Here is a 24,942-nt window from a genome sequence, read left to right as displayed (position 1 = left end):
AACATCGAATACCTGTGACCATACGCATATTAAGCTCTCCCACCTGCGGCTCCATTAAGAACTCATATTTATCAATTTTTATTAATGAAATATATGTTTTTTTTATAAAATCAATCAAATAAAATCAAATACTTGTTAAATCTTATGCAGTTGTCTTTAAAGAGACTTTTTGGAAGCTATTCCGATGGGTTTTTCCAATCAAAATCCGACAACAATTTATTGAAATCGCAAGTTTGATAGCTAATTTCTGTACAATCAAAGTGTCCAGGGGTTTTTCAAGGTGCTGAATCCAAATATGCAATTAAAAAACCATTTTAAATAATACAAATCAAGATTTAACCTCTATTTTTTCCGCGAGATTCCGTCACCGGAATCTCCAAAAAGTCACACTAAAGACAACTCCAAATCTTATTGTGGAACTAAAAAATTCTCAATTAATAATATATTGAAAAAATTTAATTAAATATTTTATATTATATTTGATATTTTGAAGTTCTAATTGTGGATGTGTGTCACATATAGATATTTTTAGATGTAACTTCACAATTGTTATTGAAAAGCATTTATGGATGTGCTAAACATTAAACTTCAAAATGTGATATCTAAATTATAAACATTGTGTTCTAAAATGTGGAAGTTAAATTTGATAGCATGGAGCTTAAAATTAAATATATCAAATTTTAAGTCAAACATATATCAAATTTTCATCATACTAAACAACTAGATATAGTACAGCATTAAATATAATTGGAGTACATTTACTTTATCCACCCTTTCAAGAAACAAATAAAAATTATTAAAAGGTAAATAAAATTAAGCTACTTTTCATTATATATTAATTATTTTAAATAATAATTAGTTAAAACAATATTATATGTATCATCAACTTTAAATTTTTGGAATCAACCATAGGTTGAAACAGTTAGGTAGAACTCATATTTATCAATTTACATTAATGAAATATATTTTTTATTAAATATTTTATATTTATTAAATGCCATAGTACAATATATATTTTTTTTGAAGTTGTAATTGTGGATGTGTATCACATATAGATATTTTTAAATGTAACTTCACAATTGTTATTAAAACTAATTTATGCATGTAATAAACATTAAACTTTAAAATGTGAAATCTAAATTATAAACATTGAGTTCTAAAATTTGGAGTTAAATATTATAGTGTGGGGGTGAAAATTTAATATATCAAATTTTAAATCAATCATATTAAACAATTAGATATTTTACAACATAAAATATAATTGTTGTATATTTACATGAAAATTAAATATATATGTCAATCATATTACACAACTAGATATTGCACAACATTAAATATAATTGGAGTTCTAAAATTTGCAGTTAAATATGATAGTGTGGGGGCCAAAATTAAATATATCAAATTTTAAGTCAATCATATTAAACAATTAGATATTTTACAACATAAAATATAATTGTAGTATATTTACATGAAAATTAAATATATCAAATTTTATGTCAATCATATTACACAACTAGAGATTGCACAACATTAAATATAATTGGAGTATATTTACATTATCCATTATCCACCTTTAATTAAGAAGAAAATACAAATTATTAAAAAGTATATAAAATTAAACTACTTATTATTATATATTTATTTATTTTAAATAATAATTAGAGTTTGAAATATTATTATATATTATTATATATTTATTTTATTATTATATATTTATTTATTTATTTATTGAGGCAGAATATTTTAAATTTCCAATTAAATAACAACAGTATAGAATATAGAAACCAAGAAAATTAAAAAATTAAAAAATAAATAAATAAATAAATAATAATAATAATAATAAATAATAAAAAATGATAATGATAATAATTTATTATAAAATTTGAAAGGATAAAATTAAACACTACATTGCGTCCACATTATAAATAAATAAAAAAAATAATAATAAAGGTTGTATTTAAGTTATAAAATATTGCATAAAATAATATTTCATTATAATTATAATGAATTTATTACAATTTTATATATTATATTGAAATATGCATTATTCCATAAAACAATCATTAGTTATACTTAGAAGTTACATTGCATCTAAATTAAAAATAAATAATAATAATAATAATCCTTGTATTGATATTAATTTCAAATATACAATATTGCATAAAACAATAATTCATCATAATTATAATGAATTAATTACAATTTTATATATTATATTGAAATATACATTATTGCATAAAACAATCATTAGTTACAATTATAAGCTATAGTTATAAAAAAACTGATTATTTTATATATCATGTTTAAATATTTAATAGAAAACTGAAATTTTGAATAAAATTATAGGTTAATAAACAATATACAATTATAAATCAAATATCATACAATTTAGTAAAAAAAAAAAATCAAGTTTGAAACTTTTGTATTTATATTGAAATATACATTATTGCATAAGACAATCATTAGTTATAAGTTATGATATAAAAAATTAATTATTATTTTATATATTATATCTAAATATTTGATGGAAAAACTCAAATTTTTAATAAACTTATAGGTTAATAAACAATATACAATTATAAAGCAAATATCATACAATTTAACAAAAAAAACAAAACAAAACAAAAAATAAATAAATAAATAATATTAAAGTTTGAAAATTTTATTTATTATATTGAAATATACATTATTGCATAAGAGAATCATTAGTTACAGTTATAACTTCTAGTTATAAAAAATTAATTATTATTTTATATATTACATTTAAATATTTGATGGAAAAACTGAAATTTTTAATAAAATTATAGATCATTAAACAATATACAATTATAAAGCAAATATCATACAATTTAGTACAAAAAAAATCAAGTTTGAAAATTTTATATATTTAAATTAATTTGAAATACACAAATATTGTATTTAGTACTCATCATTATATTATCATGTTAATATAATGATAACATTTAAAATCAAAATAAAAAATTATGCTTCAACAATTATTAAGTCACATATTTTGTTTGGTTTTTTTTTTTCCAATTGAAATCACACATGAGAATTATCCAATTTTAACATATTGAATTTATTTAAAAATGCACAATTTCACACACTTGTATGATAAGTGTAAAGAAATTGAAGTGACAATATATAAACTAATACATTTAATTCAAAGTTTCGAATTCTGTATTTATCAAATTTACACATTTTATAAAGAAAGTTTTTTATAAAACAAAAATTTATTATAAAATTAAATATAACACAAATGCAATACCATTTATTTTTAATAACTAAGACATCAAATTTCCAAACATTTGTATTAATTTAAAATATTCTGAAATGAATAAAATAACACAAAATATTGTGTGGAACCATATAATATACACTAAAAAAACATTTAACCAAGAAATTACAACAGTTACAACACAAAACAACATAACACTTAAACATATAAATAACACAGGCAAACATATGAATTTAGAGTTTTGTTTATATATAAATTTTGAAATCTTTAATGTTCATGTTTGTTTTTTATGTTATAAATTTAAATATCTAGCTGGTTATTTATGTTATAAATTTAAATTTTTGTAACTTGTTATTTAAGTGATAAATATAAATATTTGCTATTTATATTATAAATTTAAATTTAAATTTCAACATGCAATTGTAGAATATCATTTAATATTCAAATTTTAAATGTAATTTTATTAATGTGGCTGGTGGTGTTGTATAAACATTTTGGAAAATGATTTTTGAATGTAATTTTAAGGTGTGAAATTGAAAAAAAATAAAAATAAAAAAATTGAATGTGACTTTAAAGTGTGAAATTGTAGTGATTTTTTTAATGTAATTTTAAAATGTAAAATTTAAAATTAAATATATCAAATTTCTTTTATTTAATTATAAGATATATCACTAAAAAAAATACAAAATAAAAACCATAAAATAATAATAATAATAATAATAGGCACCCTATTAGGATAGCTTTGGCCTTGGCTATCCATAGAGGTTGAGAAGGGGGCAACCCTCTTCTAAAAAAAATATATTTCATTATATTTTTATTGTAGTTTTAGGGTACTTACATGAACAATAATATACTTTTCTATCAAAAGCTACCCAAGTAGACAACTTCAACTTTTCAATGTAGGGATTTCCATCTATCCTCTCATACATGATGTGATTTTTGTCACACCACTCCACATCTACCTTTCTTTTGCAAAAGATCAATTTCATTTTGTGAGAACATTGTTTCTATGTGTGCTCTCTCCATGTATCTGTTTCATATCATAAGAATATTAATTAAATATTTAATAGCAATTTCATTATAAAGAAATCAATTACTCAAATATTCTTTCAAATATAAAAAATTGCTATGCTACTCTAATATTCTTTCAAATATAAATACTTGCACTGATATTGTTATAATTTTCTTCATGAGTTGCACTTTTAAAAAATTCTTTCCATCTACCTGTTCATTTATAAAAAAATGCTTTCCATCTACCTGTTCATTTAGAATTGAGATTTTCCATCCATCTCCCCTCAAAACGCTTTCCATTTAGCTTCTAACATACTAAGCACTTTCCATTTAGCTTCTAATATATGAAGCTCTGCAAACTCTTCTGTCCCCTTTTTCCAATGGGTTTCATAACAAAAATAATTGTTTAATAACTAACAATTTCACTTTTGTAAAACAAATAATTAAATATTATTCCTAAATTAATTCAAGATAAATAGATGTCCTAAACATCTCACAACAATTTCACTTTTATAAAACAAATAATTAAATATTCTTTTGAATTTAATTCAGAATAAATGAATGTCCCAAACATCCATCTGCAAAAAAAAAATATGTATTTAATTCAAAACATCAAAGAATGAGATACTAACCTAAACATCTCAGAAAAGCAATATTAAAGAAATAAATGCTATACATAATAGAAATAAGTCTTTTATAAATTTTCCAATAACAATTATCTTAACAACATTATCATCATCTAAAGCACTTAAGGAAATTGTTATAAAAGCAAATGTTATATGTAACATATATGGGGAAGTTTTGACATTGTTATATGTGACATATATGGGGAAGTAATTAAACATACATATTATACTGCCATTTAAAAGCCATTCAGGCCCTAGCTAAAGGGCTATCCAGGGAAAAGGCCAAGCCCAGCAAAATCACTCTTTACCCACATATTTACTTTACTCTGGAAGGGAGAAACCTCACCACTCTACCACATATTTACTCTAAAAAGGAGAAACTTCAGTGTGGGATATAGCGTATTTACTCTGCCAGCCTATGCATAGGTAGATTTATTACACAGGGAGAGGAGCAGGCAAGTTGAAAGAAAGGGACTATAGGAAAACTATAAATACCAACCTCAGCAAGCCCACTGAAAGAAAAAGAGACTGATACAAAAACTGTATGGGGATTTGCAAAAAAAAAAAGATTGAAAATTGTTCAATTACAACAGGTAACAAGGGATTATTTCTAACCCGTGGGCACATAGCTATTTACATGTACTCTAGCTTGATTCCTATTATAGTTGTAGTTCAGTTGTTCAACTTTACCCACAGGCCAACAATATTGAGTTATCAAATGCCTTAGGTTCATCTCGAAAAACAACAGGTGCACAATATGGCAAACCTACAGGCTAAACTAACAGTGAACAGTTACAGGAGTGTTTAGCCCTGGATAGCATCCTGGAAGGAACGAAAACTCTACCTACAGAGTAAGAAATGGGGCAGCAGCGCTACATAAGGAGAGACATAGGAAACGAATAGAGAAAGCCAGAGAGGCACACCCATTTAAAGACTCAGAAGGCGCAGGCGCATTAACCATGAGCCGTGAAAGTCATTTGTAATGATGCAACCTTAATCTTTAGTCTGTGTTTTAGCCATAAATCTATTATGTTCATATCTGGGTAGTCCAGTTCAATTTCCTTTCACACTCTATTTGCCATTCCTGTTAACTAACATTGCCCTGTGATGGAGTAGGATAAGTAATCCATGGGAGGGAGTTGTTCTATTGCCCATAGAGAGGTCAGAATGAAAGGAAGAACCATCCTTGAGTTCTGGTTAGAATATAAGGTTATCTAGGAATAATTATGAGATTGATTCAGAATCAATGAGATAACCTATATTGCTCTTCAACTTCTTGACTATAAAGCAAGGGACAGTTAATTGAGTTGGTGGCTGGTGATTCTTCGGTTTAATATCTATATTTTTTTTGGTTTAATATCTTACCGACTTATGATTAGCCAGTATCTTTGTAATAGAGAGAGCCACTTGGTGTGAGACCAAATAAATATATTTGAAATAAAACTTGTTCTACCCAACCCCTTTAGCATTAGCACAAATATCCTACCCAACCCCATTAGCAAAAATTTCCTAACTACCTATGATTAGCTGGTATCTTTGAAATAGATAGAGCCACTTGGTCTGAGACCAAATATATTTGAAATACAACATTAGCAAAAATTTCCTAACTACCTATGATTAGCTGGTATCTTTGAAATAGACAGAGCCACTTGGTCTGAGACCAAATATATTTGAAATACAACTTGTTAAAACTTTTGGGAGAACAAATATTAATAAATTTAAATTGAATTAGATTTCTAAAACTAAAAAAAACCACACAAAACAAGCAAACAGTAGTAGGAAAGAAAATAAACTCCTCAATATCCACAAGGGGATCAGATAAGATTTTATCATTCTAGGAATTCAAATACAAAGGAAAAATAAAAAGGAGAATAGGAGCATGCAATGAATACCAGGGAAAAGGAGAATAGTAGCAAGTGTCAGTCTCACTCTCTCGGTTACATGTATATGCGGAAGCCAGCCATAATTTAATTTACAGCATGGTCTCGTCACCTGGTAAAAACCCATAATCCACAAATTCAATAAAATGTTTCAAATATTCAAAAATAATTTAGACAACATATTACATAATCTTACATAAAAATTTAATTTACAGCATGGTCTCGTCACCTGGTAAAAACCCATAATCCAAAAATTCAATAAAATGTTTCAAATATCCAAAAATAATTTAGACAACAGATTACATAATCTCACATAAAAATTGAAGGGATGCTTACCTTGCCAGGGTTTGTTATGCCACTGGATCCCATCATATTTTCTTCAGTTCTCCTCTCCTCTGCAGCACCATCTTATTTGTTGTTCTCCTTCCTTCTCTCCTCTTCAGGTTCACCTTTGCAGCAGCATCGTGTTTTCTGTTCTCCTCTTGTCTGCAGCATCATCCTAGTCCTTGAACCCAACCCCTCTAAACAGGAAAGCATCCTGGTCAGGCTCTTGACCCCAACGCCCCCAAAAAAAAAAAAACTAACAAAACCAAAACCACAAAACAAGATAAAAAATTCAAAACAAAAAACATGGAGACAAACGCAGAATATTTAAAGCGGAAACAAAAACAAGCATTGCCATGCTTAAAAGAAGGCAGAAATAAGAATTAAAAAATACAGCCTAAAACAAGCCCCAACTAAAATCCCCACCATCTCCAATCTTCTTCTCCTCCACCCGTCAACGGACAAATTCTTTAGCCCAGACGATTCCTCTGGCTACGATTCGGAGAGGCTCGTTGATCCACATTGTTGTAGGTGGTGCTCCAGCAAATAACGTCTCCTTCGTCTAAGATCTGCGCCCGAATGAAAACTTAAATGAAAACTTAAAGTCTCCTTACTCGGGTTGTCTCAGATTTGCGCCCAAACGAAAAAGAATGCAGCATAAGGACTCATACACACACCTCCCAAATGCCCAAATGCTGCCCTGCTCTGCTGTGATAAGGACAGCCTCGTCCTCACCTTGCAGCTTACACGAATGAATGAGAGAATTTGGATTTTAGGCATTTTATGTTTTTCGAGATTGTCAAACACATGTGGGATGAGGCGGTTCAAAATTCGAAATGTGGCCGTTCAGTTTTTTTGCTATTATAAAAAATAAATAATAACACTGGTGCGATGAGGCGGTTCTAAATTTGAAATGTGTGGCCGTTCAGTTTTATTATTATTATTATAAAAAATAAATAATAAACGTGGGAATGAAGGAAGGAAGGTTGGTTTTCGGCGTAGCTTTGTGCGTGCCTGCCTCCCTCCCTCTGTCTAACATTTAATCACTCACATTGCGTTTCTTCTATTAATCTCCTTTCCTCTATAAACCTCGTGGCTTGTTACATTGTATAATACTATATAATTAATTAATAAAAAAAATATCAGACACAATAAAAATATATAATTAATTCATTTTATTAGGTTGTGTTTTTAGGTTATTTGGTTTTGTTTACACAAACTTGAAAGAACTAGTAGGATACTCCCTCTTTACAAACTATGCTTCTTGTTTTTCATGTGGTTGTGTTGTTAGGCTTGTTGGTTTTGCTTACACAAACTTGAAAGAACTAGGAGTGAGGCAAAAACCATCCCCTCATTTTGTGAGGTAATCTCTTTTCTTTTTTATTTTATTTAACATTTCTCTAAACTTCAATTCTCATTTCTATGTAGTTTCAAACAAATTTTGATATTCACATTATATCAATGAATGACAATTTCTCTTCTCTATATAGTTTCAAACATTTTACATTGATATTATATCATTGAATGACAAATATTATCTATGGTTTCAAAAGTTTGATATTAATATTATATCAACCAATGACAAATGTTATTTAGGGTTGATTAGATGGTTAATAAACATGAGTGGTTGATATTAATATTTTTATTTATTACAAAGATGAATAATATAATATACTCTATATAAAATGGCTTGTTAATTTTTCTTCTATTTATTGGTGGATATTATTACTATATATAGATGGGGTTGGCTTAATATATCAATTTGAATGGTTAAATATTATGAATTATAAACAAAATGTGATGAGGTTAAGTTTTTATGTTACTCTCTCTTTGTTTAGATATTGTTGAAATATATTTATTGGATTAAATTGCCAAAATTAAAACTCTCAAAATTTATAAATAAAAAATGATTAATCTCACTAAAATATAAATTCAAAAACAAATAAAACTTTAAAAGATTATTTTGAAATATTTATAAAATAATATTCTCACATATTATTTGATAACATTAAAATCAAAATATCATAATTTTTTAATAAATAAGTAAAACTATTAGTATGTCAACATACTTATACTTGAAACAATATCAAATTCACTATTAAAACTAAGCCAATTTTATCCTAACTATCTTCACACGCATCTAATGCCTACACACTATTTTGACATCTAGAGATGTCAACCCTATTACAATGTATTCTCTCATTCATATATTCCATATATCTGCATGTTAATAACATCTTTCTCGCATTCATATATTCCATACATTCTCATGTTAAGAACATTTTAAATGAAAAACAAATTGAATGATATGAAGAATGCATTTTTAATAACTATTTCTTAGAAGACACACATTTATCACCTCGAGAAGGAATAAAGTTGGAAATGTGGAGCCTCCATGATTATTTTTTTTCCTAGTAGGGCAATTTCTATGATTTACCAACCTATTTTCACTTGTACACTACAAATATAACCTCTCATGATGTCCCTTATTTGTGATGGTAGATCCATATATTCTAGAATGTTATATCTGTTTTTTATTTTGTAGTTAACTTTGATGTTGAATTATTTCATTTTAGTTTTAATAATTTATAATATATTTTTCTTGTGGCATATATATATATATATATATATATATATATATATATCATTTTCTTCTTATGCTTTGTGTGCGTGAGGCTTCCGTTTTCGGGGAAAATCTAGTTTGCAATCAAAACAATAAATTCAAATTGTTCTATGTATAAGGTCAATAGCTTAACCACATGTTACTGACCTCGTAGATTTTTCAAGACTACTCTTCCCACTTTATTCCTCATAAACCAGGAACCTCTTCATGTCATTTACTTGCGTGAGCAATCATTCCTCCACGAGAATGATTCCTCATGACCGTGTGAGACATCAACATACATACAGACATATATATACATATAAACGTCAATATAAAACAATCATGATCCTTGGTGACCGTGTCAAATAACAAAGTACATACATACATATATGCATATAAACATTAACATAAAACGATCATGATCACATCATAATTAGTAGATATCATAAGGGTAAGGTTAAGAGAAATTCCTTTATTCATGCACAACATTGACATTATTAAGAAGAACAATTCTCAATATAAGCAAGGCATCTGAAACCTAAAAGCCATTTACATTACTCTTTTTGTTACCTTTCTCATGATTTTCCTATCACCGTCCATTTACCTTAATGGACCCACAAATCCAATTAGTTGTCATACGCTTGCCTTTGGTTTCCCTTATACATGCACTGAGCTTCATCCACGCCTTACATTACCGGATGGATTTCACTCAGCTCTCCCTAAGCTCTACTAACTTGGCAAGGCCTTGCACGATACATAACAAAGATGCAATCAAATGCAACCAAATTAAAAATACCAAAAGTACAACTAGCAACAGACACCATGACTCCATCCCCATGGTTCTGAGTGCCTCCAAGTGAAATCCCCAGCTGAGCCTCTTTCACGACTTCATGGCAACCTCTCTTGCCATGCAACTTCCTGCATCACACTACCATAAACACATAATTGTCAGTGTAGTGTTAGCTTACCTTGTTATGACAAGCACGTTACTGTGCAACTACTCGCACATGTCAACCACATGTTCCCAATATCAAGACAATCATGTCTATCAATTTAAAATGAACATTTACCAAGACTAACAATCATTTCATAATCCATAGCCAACTCATAGTCATTCGACATAGTGCTACAACTATCACCTATTAGACTCAAGTACATTGTAGCTATATCAACACATATGTGTGAGTAAAACCATCTTAAAACAAGATCATTTGAACACATACTCATATTATGCAACTCATCAAATATTCAACCAACTTGTAAGCATACCATGTTAAATAAATCAACTAGGTGACATAATAGACATGTTCATGTTCTAAAATCATAAATAATTATCATTCATGCATAACAATCACATATGCAAAGTGAGTCTAGATTATTACAACACAATGTCACAAATAAGTCGAATCATACCTGAATGTCATAACCCTAACCATCTGCATAGGCCAATCCAATTTAGAATGATACATATAACATCAAGATATTAATGCTATAACCCTAATCATCAAGTTAACTGACATATAACAACAATAAGTTAACAAATAGCATGTTAATTAACAACATATAACATAATGTCCAAGCTAACTATCATATAACAACAAATGTTAACCTATAACATACTCATCACAAAATATAACATAATCATCAAGTTATCTATCATAAAACAACAATACAAATTATAACCACAGGTTACTATCATTCATGACCATTTGACACATGTGCCTATGACTACACTAATCAATTAGCATCTATCATCTATGTAACCATAACATCAATAGAATGAAAGACATACACATAACCATAATGCATATAACAATCCTTAACCTACATACCTGCATGCCCAATATACAAACATGCATGACGACATGCTTTGGCCTGGAGGTCCAATGTTGCAACTTCAGTTTGATGGTATGCATCTCTTGCTTTATCTGAACCAACGCATTAGCATAATAGCATACAAATATCATCATAATGACCTAAATGCGTACAATGACCATATGCACAACAACTTTTACCGTGAAAATGCATGCATAACAACATATAGACACTGACATGAATAACAAATGCATATACAACTCACATGCATTCATGATAAACACATCCTAACAACGACATGTTTAACTACCACAATTGACCTTTTCAAGGTATCGCTAGTCTCTTGATGAGGATAGTAAACATTATGACTTTTAAACATTAAAACATACATGTTTATCATGAATACAAATACAAGAACAAACATAAATGTAAACTTTTAAATCAGAAATACACATTAAATAAAAAAAATTGTTTCTATCCATATATTATATTTTGGTAATATAAAACAATTATTAGAATGTTTTTCTTTCTAAAATTAATATCATATTTTTATGAATTTTTTTTTCCAAACTAACATAACATTGCACACATATGTAACTAAATTAATTTAAAATACACTATATTCCAATTAAAAAATCATAATTATGACACACAATATTTCATAAAAATCTCTTTGTTGTAATATATTACAAAATAATTAAAAATAACAATTGTTATATTTAAATGACTGATGAAACAAATCACAGACTCTTGATAAAACCAACCTAGATCCATATTAACCTCGAATCTATCATGTGTCGTGAGGGATCAAATCTCTAAAGGTGCAAACATCTTTTTTGAGTGCAAAATTGAATAAAAGTTTGCACCTCAAGAGATTCGATCCCTCTCGGTGCTTGATAGATCTAGGATTAAGATGGATCTAGGCTGGTTTCAATCATGCATGTTCATACAAAATTCGTTGAACATATAATTATTCTAATCATTTTAAACATGCTAAATATTTCTAATATTAATTTAGTCAATTTAATTTTAAATTTGTTGAGTTACCTTAGTTTGTTGAGATGAGAGTCTGTTAGTAACTTGAATGATGAAATAAAAAATTTGAATGTAAAGTTACAATGTAACAATGTTGAATGATAGAAAATGTGAATAATAAGAATGTAGTCAATTACAAACAATCTTCATTGTGATCAATCTAAAATTATTTTCTTATAGTGTTCTTATTGTCACACGTATTATTTTTTCCATCTTTCCTATTAGTATTAGTTCTTATTGACCAACTTTCTCTCTCTATGTATTTATTCATCCTTCTCTCTCTCACTCCTTCCAACTCCATCTCTCTCTCTTCCTTCCTCTCTCTCCCTTTATTTCCCACCTCCCTCTCTCTCTCCCTCCATCACAGTCTCTCTCTCTCCACCCTCCAACATTGTTACTATCTCCCTCCCTCTGTCCTGTCCTTCTCTGTCTCCCCCTCCATATCTATGTCTCCCTCTCTCTCTATGTTCCCCTTCTTTCCCTATATATATTCTATATTTTTCTCTCTTTTCCCTTGTCTCCTCTCTCCCTCATTATGTCTTCATATCTTCCTTGTCACTCCCTCTCTCTCTCTCCACCTCTCTCTCTCAATGTCTTGTTTCTTCCCTCTCTCTCTGTCCTCCTCCAAATCCATCTCCCCCCCGCTCTCTCCTTATCTCTCCCCACTGCTCTCTCTCTTATTTCCTCTCTCTCCCTCTGTCTCCACCACTCTATTCCCCCCCCCCCCCCCCCCCTCTCTCTCTCTCAAATTTGATCCCATTGTATTGTATTTAAGAAAATATCTAAATTAAAAAAAAAAAAAGCATAATTGGTTGTAAAATATTAAACCCATATTTTGGATCAATCATGTCAAAGAAAATACAATAATAAAAAACTTAGGAGAATTATGCACATCTTTCCTCTATCATTGTTAGTCACCTTTAAAATACAATAATAAAAAACTTAAAAATAATCATGCACTATCTTTCCTCTATCATTGTTAGTCACCTTTCTTTCTCTCTTCCCTTGGATCCTTGGTTAAGATGCATCTAATCCGAGCTATTTATAATATATATGGAGGGATGGAGGGTTTAGATATATCTCAAAAGTTATTATAACCTTTTTTCTTTTAGATTTAATTAAAAAATGTCATTAAATTAAATTAAAATAAAATATTTATATATTATATTGATTCTAAAATAAGTTAAAGTTTTTCGGTACGTGGTATTGATAATTCATTGTCTTGGCCCATGGTATGGTATTGACCTACCTTATTGTAACAAAATAATTAAAATGTTAGATCCATAACATAATAATCAAAAGCATAGATGACCCATGGTATTGGAACATGATATTATGATTTTCTTTTATCTGAAAGTTTGTTGATAATTTTATTAATAAAAACAAAATTAAAATATAACAAATTTAATTATATTATCTTTATTACTTAGCTCAAACTAGTTTATTGCACTAAGACTAAAGAGAACATGGAAGATTGTGTTGTTTTTGTAATTTATTATTATTATTAGTTATAATATAAGGGACGTTAAAAATGTTGACATACAATATTTCTTATATTACATCTAACCACTACAGATCTACCTTATACTGGGTTGTAGAGTGCCTCAACGCAATTATAGTTCAATATACAATTTATAATTATAAAATTAAATATAAAAATACAAATATTTTAGATTTTTTTTTTTAAACATCTATTTTTTTTAATGAATATAAATTAATTAAATATAAAATTATAGTTATAATATATTAAAAAATAAATTTAATTATAAATTTAAAAAATTATATTCACTAAAGTTAGATTTTTTTGGTAAAATCTTATTTAAAATTTAAAGTTTTAGAATGCCAAACAACACATTCCAATTGATCTAAATTATTTTAAAATACATAATAGTGAACACATATGTAATGCTAAACAACACATTACAATTTATTTAAATTATTTTAAAATACATAATAGTGAACACATATGTAATTAACTTAAAATATGATCATGGTTAAAATATATAAAGCAATACATTTAATTAAAGATTGTCAATTTATTGGATGAAGAAATCACACAATTTTTTTTATAAAAATAATGATAAAATGCAATTCAAAATAGAAAATTAAATATGATACAAATAAAATACAATTTTTTTTTAGAAATGTGCATTATAATATATACACAAACATCACACAACATTTAACATGATACAACACAAAACATTATAATACAACATAACATATAATATAAATCTAAAATTTTATTTATATAAATTTTAAGCTTTATATGTTCTTTCTTTTTAATTAATTATATAAATTTAAATTCTTATTTGTATAAGTTTTCAAATTTTAAATGTTAATGTTTATTAAACATATCAAATTTTAACATGTAATGGTAAGAAGTTATCAAATCTTAAAAACAAATGTAATTCTATAAGTATGATTGGTATATATAAATGTGTGTATAAGCATCAAATATTATTATTTGAACCAGTGACCTATCGCAAGGAGTACCTTTACAGTGCACCCATTCACCATCAATCCAAAGCCCCGTGGGCTAAAGGTGAGCAGACTTGGCCTATGCAAGTCACTCCTCGTGACCAGTCAACACCCTCGCTCAGGTTTCAGCACAAGACCTCACCGTCTTAACGAGTCCAACTTTACCAACTAGCTGCCTCCGCCGACCTTATATAAGCATCAAATATTATATTAACATGTGAAAATGAAAATTAAATAGCATCAATCGTAAAAGTGAGAAAAGATTGAAAAATTTAAATTTGATTGTGAAAATGTGGTCTGGTGTAGATAAAATTGTGTTGGTGTAGATTTTTGAATTTTGAGTCTTAACTTTCATTAAACATGCATATGTTTTGAAGTTGGCACCTAGGCTCTTCACTTTCCAAAGCATTTTGGTCTCATTTTTCCTAAAGCATTTCAAGTGGGTTAGGGAAGCTTGTAAATGTTGCTAGCATTTCAATTCACTTGACATAGACAAATTTTCTATCATTTCAATTCACTTGACATAGACAACTTTTCTATCATTTCAATTCATTTGACATAGACACATGTAGATGTCACTATCATTTCAATTCCATTGACATAAGACATGTAAATATTTCCATTATTTTATGCTACAAATGAAACAATGAAGTTGTTTTAAAGTTTGAGTATGGATTGAAAGTATAACCAAATTGGGAATCCTACTTATAAGATATCCTAACTAGATTACAAAGAAAGCGGATTGAGAAATTATCTTATTTGTTTGTGTCTACACGTGGATTCCACTTGGTAAACTCTTTATCACGCTATAACATGTTTAGTTCCACAAATTATTTCTCATATTAAAATTTTCATAGGGTTAGGTGTGTAAGCTATCCATTTCTTATTAAACCCTTTAAACATGGAAACATAGTTTTTAAAATGGATCTTCATTTGTGATTTGTTTACTCAAAAGGATTGTTTCCTTATACTCCAGAGTTTCACATAAGAGTTTCTTCTATAAAATGCTCTACTCTAGTTGTGATATGCCTCAAGGGATATTGGAGAAATCATTTGTTTTGAAATGCTATAGTCTTCTAAAACTATTTCCATTGGAATAAACAAAAACATGTGACACTTATCAACGGAGTTCTATCCATTGAAGATATATCAGCAAGGCAATGCAATGTTTAAAGGCTGAAAACACAATTTTATGGGCTAGGTAACAAAATTTTTCCTGGTAGACTCATTAAGGGAGAATACGAAATGCAGAAGATCGATGACACAATTTATATCATTTCCAAATGGATTGATTTCAGCCAAGGGTGGGGTGATTTTCTTCAACTTAATATTCTACAAATGAATTGGAAGTTTCTACACTAATATACTTGTTAGCACAAATTTCACGCCTACGATTAGCCTTTCCATGGAGTATGCAAGGGCGCTTTCCCTCTACCAAGTATTTGTTTCCTTATCTATGCTGAGTGGGCCCCAAGATTTGGTCCGAGACAAGATATTTGAAATAGAACGTATTGAAATTTGCCTAACAAGTGGGAGAATGAAACTGCATAAACATCAACTTATTATTATTATTATTTTTAAAATTTCATAGGTTTAAATTTAATTGGGTTTCTAAATCCAAAAACAAAACTACAATACGAAAAATATAACTATTAAAAACAAACAAACAATATAAAATAAACCCCCAACTATCCAAGAACATTGAATGACAAGAAGCATTAATGATTATCAAAATTTCCCTACTCTTAAATAAAATATTAGAAATCCAATGGCATTAGAGATCATGATTTTTTTCTCAATCTCTACTTGTGATTAGAACACAAGGAAAAATGAGAAGAGTGGCATGTGTGCATTTAAGCCCTAGCCTCATTTCTAACTCATTTATGAGGGAAGCCATAATTGACATTCTCACCTACAAAGGTAAAAACATCATTCTATACTTATTGATTGAACCTGTAATTATGCCTTTGTACTCCAACACAAAGCCAACTTATGGTGCATTGATAAAATAAATTTGCATGATAAAATGTTCCAAACATGATATTTTAGCAGAGGAATCCAGCTATGCACGCTCCCCAACTTTTGGTAACCCTAGTTTGAGAGGTGGTCTTATGAAATTCATGGGACTCTGACATATGCACCAATTTTGGAGGTCACTATCTAGGGAGTGGGATGTTTGCAGTGGTTCGTCAAATTGTGAAGTTCCACAGTTGGTATCAAATTCTAAGAAGGGGAATATCCAAATTGAACAATAGCTTGTGAAGGTAGAAGACAATGCTTAGTATTGCATCACCTACACAAGCTCAACTTTCAAATGATGTTGTTATCTACATTTCTTCTCATAAGGACACAATGCCCATAGCCTCACTCGCAAATGCAATGCACACTAATGACATTGGATTAGATTTTATAGGTTTCATTTGCGTGAAGTTTTTGGGTCCTTCAAATATGTCAAGTTGTTAATGTGGTGTGTCAGATGAGGTGATCTAATCTTATCAAATTTGAAAAGTGGTCATTGAGTTTAATAAATTTTGAAATAAATGTTTTTTTCTTATACTTTTTGAGCATTTTCATGCATAACGCCAAAATCTCTTGCACCTCCTTCCACATGTGTGTATTAAAAACTAGCACAAATGCAAGATTTAAAACCAGACTTACGTTGTTGACATTTGTGTATAGGCACATGAATGTTTTATGGCTTGCCACTCCATTCAAAACCCAAATGATCGGGATATAATTAATTCTGTTAATGGGTGTCAAAAATCCATTCCATTTCGTTGATGGTTTTTCATTTGGTTGTTTTGCACACTTCCTAGTTGTAACTATGATTTTCTCATGGAAACTTGAAAAAACGCGATGTAAAGCACGATTTTCAATAAAAGGTGAAAGAACCTTTTTCACTACTCGCCAATTCCATCCTCATCCCACATAATTTTTTAAAATTTTATTTAATATGCTAACTTGGAAACTATCCAAAATTTCCATTTCTCTAGTTCATGGATTCCACGGATCTCATTGTCATCACATCAAAGATTTCCAAACATTTATATTAATGAATGAAAAGTGTTATTTTTCCTTGGTTTAGGACTTTGCTAAATAGTTAGAAGGAATAAGTGATGGAAATTAATGGTCTAAGTGATATGATGTATCCATCAATCTTACATTTTTTGCACCTGCCTTGAAATACTTATAGCACAACATCCCTCATAAAATATTACAACAAGGGACAATGAGAGAAGATAAATCACATGACCATCTTTCCCTTTCATCTACATCGCACATCACCAAGCACACTTGGGAATGAGTATCACATTAATAATACTACTCTGAAGGGCTAAAAAATATCATGAAGGGATTTTGATGCATATGATAGGAATATTGTATTCCTTCCCTAGAATCTTGAACATAATAGGACTCTTTTTATGGACTTTTCACATCTCTCTCAAGTCCTTATCTTGAATCTCCATACTCCTCCTATCATTCGTTAGAGTCACAAATTTGAACAAAATAAATTTTGTGCTATATCGAGGTTGAAAAGGTCAATATGTGTGCTCACATTAATAAATCCAATCAACATCACAAAGATAAACTATAAGCATTACAGAGACTTCCAAGATAGTTTCCTGAACCTAAAGCTACACAAAACGACATGACCATGTTAAGAGGTATGCATCATTCTCTCTAAGGACATATTTAATTACTTTTCTATTCTAGCGCCGCTATCCTCACGTGTTCTTTGGTGATTTGTAGAGCATGATCCAAGACTCTCTCTCTCTCTCTCTCTCTCTCTCTCTCTCCGAGTTACTTCTCATGTGTTCCAGCTGGCCTCACTTACCTTCTCATGTATGGACCCAACTTGCAATTAACCAACCACGCTTATGGCATGAAAACGGTTGTTGAAATTCGTATTTTTCTAGACACTTGCATATACTAGGCATATCTATTTGGATATTTAACATCTCGGTTTAGCTTTCAACATCTCCATCTAATATTCTTCTTGAAGTGTCTATACTTCACTAGGAAATTGCTAGAGTAGTAATTTCCAACAAAATTCACTTACATATTTGTTAACAAGGCTCAATATGTTTCTTTATAAATGCCAAAACAATTATAGTGATGTAAGACTATATCACTATAACTCACTATCACATAATTTTTTTATTTTATTTTATTTAACATGTTGAACTTGTAAGGGACACATTTCACCTAAGAGTTATAGCGAATTATAGTGAGTTGTAGTGATATAAGATGAAAATGACCTTGTATCACTCCACAAAGTTTCTTCCTCAAAGCATATTTAAAAATTTTATTTATTTTATAATACTATATAACATGTAAACTCAATATAAATAGAAAAATACAGCTAAATCATTATTATCCATATTTAATAAAATAAAATAAAAAATATTCTTAAAAACTCACATACATGCATATATATATATATATATATATAGATTGCAACAAAAAAGGTAATTTGTGAGGGTCATGTCTGTGACCAATGTCACATATGGTGAGAGTCTTTAAAAAAATGTTGTTGTAAGTGTGTATAGTGATGGTCCTTTAAGGTTCGTCACCAAATCCATTTTCAATGACCTTTTGGTGAGGGTCGTTAAAGCCTCATCACTAATTCTCTTTTTGGTGACACTTCTAGTGACGATCATTTATTGATGCTCACCAATTCTCTTTTTGATTACTTTTGGTGAAGGTCAAAAAATGTTCGTCATCATTGTTCAGTCCAATGAGGTTTTTATGACATTATGTGCTTGTTACTATTTTTTTTGTCAAATGATAACCATTTAAGACCATGATTGTGGATTATTTTTCATTATGTGTCGAAGCTGATAGTGGTTAAAGTTAGTCAATTTGTTAAGAAGTAATTAGTGTGTATCATTTCCCTTAAGTAATGAGAATACAAGTTTCCTATGAGTTAACGCATGATTCATATCTATTAGATTTATTATCTAGCAAATTCCCTTTAGGCAAAGTTCCACTAGTGTGTGTAGAAACTATATTATTTAAAACATAATCAAGCTATGATGATTCTATTAATGAGAGAGACCTAACACTCCTCAATAGTGTTGGCACACCTTAACATGATGTGGCTCATTCCTTGGCACCTCACATGTCTTGGAACATCTTTGTACCTAGAACACATTTACATGACTATGATTCCCAAGAACATGTAGGCATGCTTGAGCACAACATATCACTCTCCTAGCATGGGTCGGCATGCCCTATAGTCCCTAGCATGCCTTAGAACACCTTGGCATGCATTTACATACATTAGCAAGTGGCACACATTAGCACATCACATGTATTGGAACCTATTATTAGTGTGCATAGCATGCCCCTTTTGAAAAAGATAAAGTCTCGACTTATTAACCATCTTATGTGTTCATTTCCTTACATTTTAGCTTGGTTCTTCCTTTTATTTCTTTGACACTACTTAACACACATTGGCATACCCTAACACTGTTCACATCCTAGCATGCCTTAGAACCTAGCATGTCTTGGCATGACTTGGCACTATTTGGCATGTGTTAGCACACCTTGAAACTCCCTGGCACACTTTGGCACTTCTTGACATGCCCCGATTTCCCTAGCATTCCTTACCAATTCTTAGCATACCTCGTCACTCCCTCCTTGCCATGAAAACTAGCACTCATTGACACTCTCTGGCACACACTCATATTCACTCATTTTCATGCATTTTTCCCTAGTGCTCCCTTGCGTTGTCCTAGTACTCCCTAACAATCCTCAGCATGCATATTTGGCACTCTCTAGAACATCTTAGCACTCTTCGACATGCCATGCCACTTCATAGCATGAATAACACTCCCTAACACACATTGGCACTTCACACGTGTTGGCGCTTGGAAAGCCTTAGAATTTTTGGCATGTGTTGAGATGCCTTGGTATGATTTGGCATGGTTTCATATTAAATTTATTTGAGATCAAACATTGGAAAGTAGATGAGAAGCAACAAAGGAAGATTTGGAACTTAGAATGCACTAATACTTGGAACTTCACACATATTGGTACCTAGTGTTGGTGTGCCTAGCATGCCCTCTTGGAAAAGATAAAATGATGACTTGTTAACCCTCTTATGTGTTCATTTCCTTGTAGTTTAGCTTGTTTCTCCCCTTTGTTTCCTTGATAGTCCTTAGCACGCATTGTCACACCCTTGCACATCTTGGCATGCCTTAGCACTTGGAAAATATTAGCATGTTTTACATGCCTTTTCACTATATGGCACATGTTAGCATGCCCTAGAATTTCCTAGCATGCCTTGGAACTCATTCCTTCACAACTAGCTAGCCTTACATTTGTTCACAACTTGGGAACCCAATCAATTCCTTGGCTACTGCAGTTCATGTGACATTGGCCTGCTTCAGTCGTAACAACTTGAACAATTGCACCTACTACAAGTAGATTGTGCCTTGTTCACCTAATAACTTGCTATAACTCATCTAAGGCCACTGATGTCCAATATCAACTTGTCCCACTTAACTAGTTATAAAGACAAGGATCACATCTAGCCATGGCCATAAAAAAACTAAGCAACATATCTTACACAAGCAATATTTCAGGGCTTCAGTAATGCAATTGATGTGAGGAGGATATTCCAGCTCAATGAAGTCTTGGAAAAATCCATTCAATTGACCAGAAAATGATTGGTATGAGAATTGTCCAGTTTTTGTTCAAAAGGAAAAGAAATTTGATTATTTTATTGATTTTAGTCTTCTTGTAAATCTGAAAATCAAATTTTTTATTATTATCAAAATTTGTTGTTCATTGGGGCATGGATAGTCACTCCTACCAGGTTGGGCCTATCAGTATTCTTTGCACGATTAAATGAATCCAAACTTGTGACATCATAGACAACTATAGCTGCTACTGCACCACGGTAATAATGGGAGCCAAGCTATGATATCTTTCCTACCCTGCAGTGTCCTATATCTCAAACTTGATCGTAGTCTCATTCAAAGCTAAATTCTAAGAGAAGAACACTTCTCCTATGGTCGGTTCCTAATATTAAAAAAATTGGCCTCTGACAAACCGCAAAACCATGCTATACTTACCAGCTCCCATATCACCAAGAAGCACCATCTTCGTCAACATACTGTTGGTGCCCATGGCATATGCTGAAATGACTCCCTGAGAAATTCTTCACAGGAATCAATCCGTGATCACTGCTGAAATAAATCCCTGACAAATTATTCGCATGAATTAATCCCCGATCGCCGAAACCTGTAGAATCAGACACGGAAAATTCTGATAAAAGGATTATCTGTTCGAGGCGCATTAGGACACGAGGTTTCTCCGACTGCGTGGTGGTGATATTTAATTGTTAAAGATATTTTTATCTATCTTGTTATGATTAAAAGATCTATTTGAAAAAATTTATTTCCCTTGATGTTGCTGATATTAGGCAATCCAAACGCAGAAGATTGGAATCAATTAAATTTAAATTTAAATTGGACATTTAAATTTTGATATCCTTTCTCAATTGCAAAAACAAGGGATGGTTAAGGGACTTCCAACTTTCAAAAAGGAAAACGCAAAATGTGAAGCTTTCATTTATGGAAAACAAAGTCAAGAAAGCTTTCCAACAAGTTCATGGCGTGCAAATAGGTTGCTGCAACTAGTTCACAGTGATGTTTGTGGACCACTACAAACTTCATTTGGTGGCTGCAAATATTTCTTACTATTCATTGATGATTTCTGTAGAACGACTTGGGTTTATTTCTTGAAGCACAAGTCAAAAGCATTTGAAAAGTTTAAATTTTTCACCAACTTGTTGAAAATGAAGTCAAATAAAATATAGGCACTCTCAGGGCAGATAATGGGGGAGAATTCACTTCAAATTAATTCAAAACTTATTGCAGTGACAATGGCATAAGAAGACATCTTACAAACGTTTACACTCCACATCAAAATGGAGTAGTAAAAAGAATGAATCACACCTTGTTAGGAATGTCAAGATCTATGTTAACTTTCAAAAAGTTAAGTTCAACATATTGGGCAGAAGCAATTCACGTAGGGATCTACTTGCGAAATAGATCTCCAACTTCTTCTTTAGACGAAATCACACCTTATGAAGCTTGGTTTGGTTTCAAACCTCGAGTTAAACAACTTAGAGTTTTTGGATCAGTATGTTATGCCTTAGCTATGAAAGAAAAAAGAACTAAGCTTGACTCAACAAGTTTAAAATGCACAATGATTGGATATTCTAATGAGAAGAAAGGGTATCGTATTTTGACCAATGGAAAATTTATTGTGAGAAGGGATGTAATTTTTTATGAAACAGAGAGTAAGAGTGCTAAATAAATTGAAATTATTCTTCAAAATTTAGAAACTAAAGGCAGTCAAAGAAAATGAAATTCACAAAGTCAACCAAATTCACCAAATTGGTATGAACTTGATTTTCCTTCATCTGAAGACGATTCGTCCAGTCCATCTACTTCAACAAAACCCTCTGGATCTTCTAGTAGTTCATCCACATCTCCAAGCAACAACAGTTCTTCTGACAGTGATTCTCGAGAATCTTCACCTGATTGACGAACATCACTTTACATTAATCCTCTTACAATGATGGTGACTTTTCAGAATCTCAAACAAGTTATCATCAACTACCAAAATGGGCAGTTCAACTTTTGAAAGATGTAAAGCCTGATGAGCAGAATAAAACAGGAACAAGGAAGTCACACAGAAGTGGAGGAAATTTTGCCTTAATAGCAAATGATTTTATTGAACCTTCCACATACAATGAAGCAGTAAAACATAAAGAATGGCAATAGGCTATGATTGAAGAATATCGAGTAGTAATTGATAACAACACTTGGAAACTTTTTGATTGTCCTCAACATGTTAAACCCATAGGATGCAAATGGGTTTACAGAATTAAGTACAACCAAAAGGGAGAACTTGAAAAGTATAAAGCAAGACTTGTCACTAAAGGTTTTGCATAGCAGGAAGGCATTGAGTATGAGAAAACTTTTTCTCCTACAACTAAATGGAGCACCATCCGAATAACACTTGCATTGGTCGCTCAAAAAGGATGGAAAGTTCATCAAATGGATGTAAAAAGTGCTTTTCTCAATGGGGATTTACAGGAAGAAGTATATATGACACAACCACCAGGTTTTGAAATTGAAGGGCAGGAACATAAAGTCTGCAAATTGATTAAGGCTCTATATGGGTTAAAACAAGCTCCTCGAGCTTGGTATGCAACACTGGATAAATACCTTAGGAAAGTTGGTTTTCAACAAAGTGAGTCTAATGATACTTTGTATGTGCAACAACAGGGTAAATATATGGTGATTCTTGTTATGTATGTAGATGATTTGATCATTACTAGAAACAGTGATGATCATATTGCATAGGTGAAAACGGAGTTACAAGCAGGTTTTAAGATGACAGATTTGGGATTACTGCACTACTATCTTGGCGTTGAAGTCTTCCAACGTCCACATCATATTTTCATTTCTCAGTGTAAGTATGCAGCAGAGGTTCTTCAGCGATTTGGAATATAGGATTGCAAGCCCATTCTTACCCCCATAGAGAAAAACTTGAAACTTACAAAATTTGAAGGGGAGGAAAAGGTGGACAGTACTACTTACAGACAGTTGATTGGAAGCTTGATTTATTTGACAAACAATCACCCTAATCTGTCTTATGCCATCAGTATTGTTTCACGTTTTATGTAGGAACCATGAGACAACCACTGGAATGTAGTCAAAAGAATTCTTTGATATATCCAAGGAACAAAAGATTTTGGTCTTCTTTACACAAAGACTAAAAACTTTGTACTTGGTGGATTTTCAGATGCTAACTTTGCTGGAAGTATTGATGATTGAGAATCAACATCAGGTTATTTATTGAACATGGGGTCAGAAATAGTGTCTTGGAGTTGTAAGAAACAAG

The sequence above is a fragment of the Pinus tabuliformis genome, chromosome 6 (genome assembly GCF_031772625.1).
Source record: "Pinus tabuliformis cultivar Carrire ecotype Pingquan chromosome 6, CPIR1, whole genome shotgun sequence".
Lineage (NCBI taxonomy): Eukaryota > Viridiplantae > Streptophyta > Pinopsida > Pinales > Pinaceae > Pinus > Pinus tabuliformis.
This window is presented reverse-complemented; position numbering follows the sequence as displayed.